The sequence below is a fragment of the Nycticebus coucang genome, chromosome X (assembly GCF_027406575.1).
Source record: "Nycticebus coucang isolate mNycCou1 chromosome X, mNycCou1.pri, whole genome shotgun sequence".
NCBI lineage: Eukaryota > Metazoa > Chordata > Mammalia > Primates > Lorisidae > Nycticebus > Nycticebus coucang.
The window spans coordinates 57514775-57520560 of record NC_069804.1 but is presented as its reverse complement, the minus strand read 5'-3'; the positions used below and the strand labels follow the sequence as shown (position 1 = coordinate 57520560).

The 5786-nt window shown below is 40.6% G+C and overlaps 1 pseudogene across 1 annotated transcript; it reads right to left on the bottom strand.

Annotated features, from left to right (window-relative positions):
* Nucleotides 1–2251: 2251 nt before the first annotated feature.
* LOC128577592 (cyclin-D-binding Myb-like transcription factor 1) lies at nucleotides 2252–4719 on the bottom strand (annotated as a pseudogene). Its single transcript, XR_008377596.1, has one exon. The product of XR_008377596.1 is annotated as a cyclin-D-binding Myb-like transcription factor 1 (transcript).
* Between the last annotated feature and the right edge of the window lie 1067 nt (nucleotides 4720–5786).

The window sequence follows — 5786 nt, the reverse complement described above, 5'->3', positions numbered from 1 at the left end:
CTCCGGCCAATCGTCTTCTCTCCGCTCCGTACCTCAGAGTCTGCACCGACAGGCTGCAGCCCAGCACTGTCTACACCCCTCGAGCAATCGCCCAAGCGTCTGGACCCCTGGGGGACAGGCCTCCAGACCTTGGAGCGAGAGCAGAGGGGAGCATGGGGAGCACTGGAAGCCTGGGGTTGCAGGCAGAGAACACACACAGCTTTACACAGTTTTATGCCTGGCCGTATTATCACCAAAAGATGGCTGTCGCACTGTGCCTCAGGGAACTGCCACTCCAATGCAGTCCCCTCTCCGCCGACCGACCGGGACTGGCCTCCAGACCCCAGTGTGAGTGAAGGAGAGCGCTGGGAGCTCAGAATTCCAGGTAGAGACCATATACAGTTTATACAGTTTTATGCCTGGCAGGAGGACGCCGTGGCACCCCAGTAGGGGAGGTAGGTCCAGTTTTTATAGGGTCTCTCCCGTGGAGTGGAGTGGGAGGAACTTTGAACTCTGCCCGGTTGTTTGTGGGGCACTCTGAGCCATTCTCATGGGGGAGGGGACTCCCGTCCGCTTGGTGATGGATTTTGTACCTTTTGTTTGTATCCTTGTGGTCGCAGCTCGCCTCAGCGGGGTTGACGTGTGTTCTACAACCTTGTCTCTTAGTGCAGCTCAAATCCACCAGGTTACTTGCTGAATTTTTGTCCTTAACTCTCCTTCTGAACGGGAGTCTCTGTGGAAAGCTGGCTTCAGTCAGCCATCTTGTCTCCTCCCCCCCCCCCGCTCATCATCTTTAATCATCAGAGAAATGCAAATCAAAACCACTTTGAGATACCATCTAACTCCAGTAAGAGTAGCCTACATAACAAAATCCCAAAACTGCAGATGTTGGAGTGGATGTGGAGAAAAGAGAACACTTCTGCCCTGCTGGTGGGAATACAAGCTAATACATTTTTTTTTTTTTTTGAAAAGAAGTTTGGAGATCACTCAGGGATCTAAAAGTAGACCTGATGTTTGATCCTGCAACTCTTCTACTTGGTGTATATACAGAAGACTAAAAATCACTTTGCAAAAAAGATATTTGTGGGTTTTTTTTTAAGACAAATATTCTTTTATTTCTGTTAAACTGAATATGCAATTGTTCCCTGGGCAACCAATTTTTGCTTATAACTACAATTAAATTTCACATTAACAAAACACAGATGGTGAAAAGACTTTGCTTGTGAAGATCTAATTATAGTAATAAATAAAATAATTTATACAATTTTTTTTTTGGTGGCTTTTCTATAGGGGTCGTGTTCATTAATAGCTCTAGTGGCTAGTTTTGGCTTAACCTTTTCTAGAATAGGAATGACTCTTGATTTGTTTCCTTTTGTTTCAGAAGGAAGTTTTGTTTTGTTTTTTTGAAATTGCCTGTAGAGGAAGTATATTGTACCTGCCAGTAAATGGGCAATAAATGAAAGGCAAATTCTTAATACCCCCAACTTTTTCAGGTAATTATATATTGCAAAACATGTAATAAATGCTCATGGTATCAAGGATAGGCAACTTTATCTCCTTGTCCATTTAGTTTAATTTTACTTCAAAGTGATAATTGTAAACTATTGACAGTGGTTTCTGATGGGGTGAAAATTGCTTAGCTTCTGGTGGGTTTTGTTACTATGCTCATCCACATTCCCTTTAAAGTAGTAAAAAACCTATAGTGAATGTTAACTCTTTTAATGCTTTCCTCTTTACCTTGCCTAAATCAGCTCCCACTGCCAACAGTGTAACCACAACATCCTACATCTCTGTATTTGTATGCTGGTCAAATCTCAAAGTAATGGTATTTAATTTTAACGGTCACTGATAGACCTGTTGATATGACTTCTTTAAATTACTACCTGGCTTACTTGAGTCTGACATTTAAAGATGAATAGTACTGTTTTGAAACCATAGCAGTTAAAACTTCAGTGACTTCAAACTTTTCTCAGTAGCTGAAGTGAATGAAATTGCCTACTAACAAATAACACTTAGCATAGGGATCTACACAGTTCAATTCAAACTCCCATAGTCCCAAACTCCCATACACACTGTCGTAGAACTGGACCTCGGATGACATATAGAAAAGGAGATAAAAAGTCATAGCAGCAACAATGTGTGTGGCTTAAGCACTGTAACTATTTCAAATGGTAAATTAAACCTCCTGAGGGTGAGTTGTTCCGACTTCCTTAAAGATGCTGTGATTAACTGTTTGGCTTCTTTGCTTGAACTGTCTGTTTCTAAGAATTACCTAATGACAGTTTACCAAATCCTCAACATCCTTTGAGTCTTCTGAAACAGGACTGCCCAAAGATGATCCAATGATATTCGATTCTTCCTAGTGATGTTGGAGTATGGGATCTGTTATTGTTGTCAAAGGCAAGACAGATTCAGTATCTATAACATCAGATGCCTGAATAAAGCCATGTGGTGAAGGAACAATAAGTATTGTTTTATCATCAATTGTTTCATCAACTTGTTCTATAGTAGGAGATTCTAAATCCTCAGTAACATAAGCACTGGCTAAATCAGAGGGTGATTCCTCCTCTTGTTTAAGGTCGGTGTCAGAGATTTCTTCTTCTGTTCTGACCACGACATTATTTATCAGTTCTATGCTATTTTAGTCACTGAATTTGGATACATGAGCGTCATTAAATGATGGTTCCACAGTCATCTTAGGGTGATGAATTTCATCTGGGAAAGTATCTGCTTCTAGGGCTACTGGAGGCTCAGGACAATCAGATGATTAAATATCACCATCTACTGTCAGTTCTTCTTTGGATATGGAAGAAGTGATGTCCTCTGTGGCAACAGTCTGAATGATGACTCTTGGTGTGTGACATTGCACTGTGACATTGTCATTTGTGTTCAATAAGTGTTCTGGGGATAAAGCATGAACAATGATCTGTTCAGGAGGAGCAGGAGCAGTGGCTGTCAGAGTTACTGTGGGACTACCAGTCAGAGTTAGGGGAAGGCCTTGGCTTGAGCTTGTTTGAAGTAGATAGGTGCCTGGAGTACCAGTGGGCTGTAAATGGAAAGATGGAAGAATCTCAAATGTCTGTAGTGTTCCACTGTTTAGTGTAATTATTTCTGAGTCAACAGTAGCAGCAGGGGAGTCTGTTGAAGAGTCTGTTGAAGAGACATGGGTGATCTGGACTGGAATCTGCAATGCTGTCATGGGGCTAGGAGAGATGGCTGTATTATCTTCCAAGCAGGCAACTCTTATCTGAACATGTTGTACACCGGAATTGGAATTACTATTTGGAACTCCAGATCCTGATTTATTCTCCAAAAACATTGGGTTATGTTTTTGGTTTTCATGTAATTGTTTAAGACCTTTTATTAAGACAGAGAATGAAACATCCTTATGGTTTGCAATTTGCCTTTTGATAGTCCACCATTTACTGCGAAGCCATTGTGGTGAACGGACACTGTTCCATCCCTCAGCTAACAGAATTGCCCAGTGTCATTTTCATCAGCTACATCAAGCTCTGCTATCCTGAGGATGAGATTGATTTTGTCTTCCTTGGTCCACTCAGTCCCCCCACTCTGTTTCCAGTTCAGGTAGTTGAGCCACTTAGAACAACACTGCTTTTCTGAGCGGGTACCCCCTTGTTCTTCCACAGCTGCCCAGGACGCACCCTGTGTGACTATGTCCCCTGGCTCAGTGCTTGTCAATTCATGAACCACTTCTGCAAGTCTCTTTTCTTATTCTGTCCATTTCCCTGTGTTGCAAGTATCCTTCATCAGTCAGCACCAATCTTTGACAGAAGATGCACTTCTTCCTAGCACCACCCCTATTGTTGCCCAGTCATTGCCATGCTTTATCCTGAGATCCTTGAGCGTCTCAATTTCTTCAGGGGTATATTTTCCCACATGGTTTCTGTCATCATATATGCGAAGCACTCTTCTATAAACTGCAAACAAAGGCCGGTTCAGACCCCATGTTATAGTCCTGTAGAAATCTTTTCTTTCGTCTTTTGACATCTCAAAGATAATTTGAGATGTAGCATCTTTTATTCCACGTGCCTTCAGATAGCATTCAATATTGTTCATCAAAATATCGATTTCCTCTTTGGACCACATCCCCTGCTTCCATTTATGTCCTTTGTTGGTCAGAGAATCCTTATCTTCTTTAGTTGTAAATCAGGCTTGGCTAACTGCTGAAACTTCCTCATTACCCAAGGGAGACATTTCACCTAGTTCTTCATTCTGCAAAGTCTGGATCTGTGTCACCGTCCCCTCAGTAATCTCATCATCTGCCACCTCTGTGGTCACAGTCATGGTCACCTCAAAGCTCTGGTCATTTTCTGAAAGTGGAAGTGCAACAACTGATATGCAAGGAGTAGAATCATCAATACTCTGATCATCCTCAGAGGACAGACAAAACCTTTTATGTGGAGGTTCAGTACTATCTTCTGAGTCTATTTCATCTACTTCATTCTGAGGGCAATGAAGAATAAAGTTCCCTTCTGTATCCTGAGTCAAAGTCACAGAGTTCACAGTTTCTACTGTTACTGTGTCAGAATCCTCTTCAACTGTGCTCATACTCAAATCTAGACAACATATGGTTAAGCTACAGCCCTTCCCACAGAATCAAGTCGCCTTCCCTTGGCCACAAGCATTACTTTCATGTTATCCAGATTGTTTCTCCCCCATGTTCCTATCTCTGCAACAGTTGATTAAATGTTGATGAAGACAGGGCAATAGCATTTTGGCTCCAACATCTAGCTCAACTGCAATCAAATAGAGATTTCACACAAAATATGCAGGATCTATATCAGTTCCAAAAAGCATATTTTGGGATGAGCCTATCAATTCCTGATTTGGGTCCGGGCACTTTGGAAGAACCAGGATGGAGGAAGCAGCCATGGGTGAGAGTGGCTGCAGCTGGAGTCCAAAAAAGATATTTGCACCAGATTGTTCATTGCAGCTCAATTCTTAATATCCAAATCATGGAAGAAGCCCAAGTGCCCATCAACCCATGACTGGATTAATAAATCACAGTATGTGTATACTATGGAATACTAAGCAGCATTAAAAAAAGATGGAGACTTTACTTCTTTTATGTTTACATGGATGGACCTGGAACATATTCTTCTTGTTAAAGTATCTCAAGAATGGAAGAAAAAGTATCCAATGTACTCAATACTTTAATGAAACAAATTTATAATTACTCACACTTTCTTATGAAAGATAGATCACAGCTACAGCCCAGGATAAAGGAGAAAAGTGGAGGGTGAAGGGAGGGGAGGGGGAAGGTTTGATAGAGGGAGGGTAAATGGTGGCGCCACACCTATAGAGCATATTGCAAGAGTACAAGTCAAATCTATCAAGTATAGAACATAAATGTCTTAATATAATAATTAAGTAACTGAGGTGAAAGGTATGTTGATTAGTTTGATGTAAGCACTCCAAATTGTATAAAAAGCAACACATTGTATCCCACAAATCCATAAATGTATTCATGATCTATGTGTATATAACTTAATAAAAGGAAAAAAAAAAGAAAAACAGAAAGCGAGCACATCAACAAACTCACAGACCATCTTATGGAATTGGAAAAAGAAGAAAAATCTAAGCCTAAACCCACCAGAAGAGAAATATGCAAAACTAAATCAGATATTAATAAAATTGAAAATAAGTGAATAATTCAGAAAATTAGTGAAACAAGAAGTTGGTGTTTTTTAAAAAATAAAACAGATAAATCTTTGGCCATAGTAACTAGAAACAGAAAAGTAAAATCTCTAGTAACCTCCACCAGAAATGATAAAGGGGAAATAACA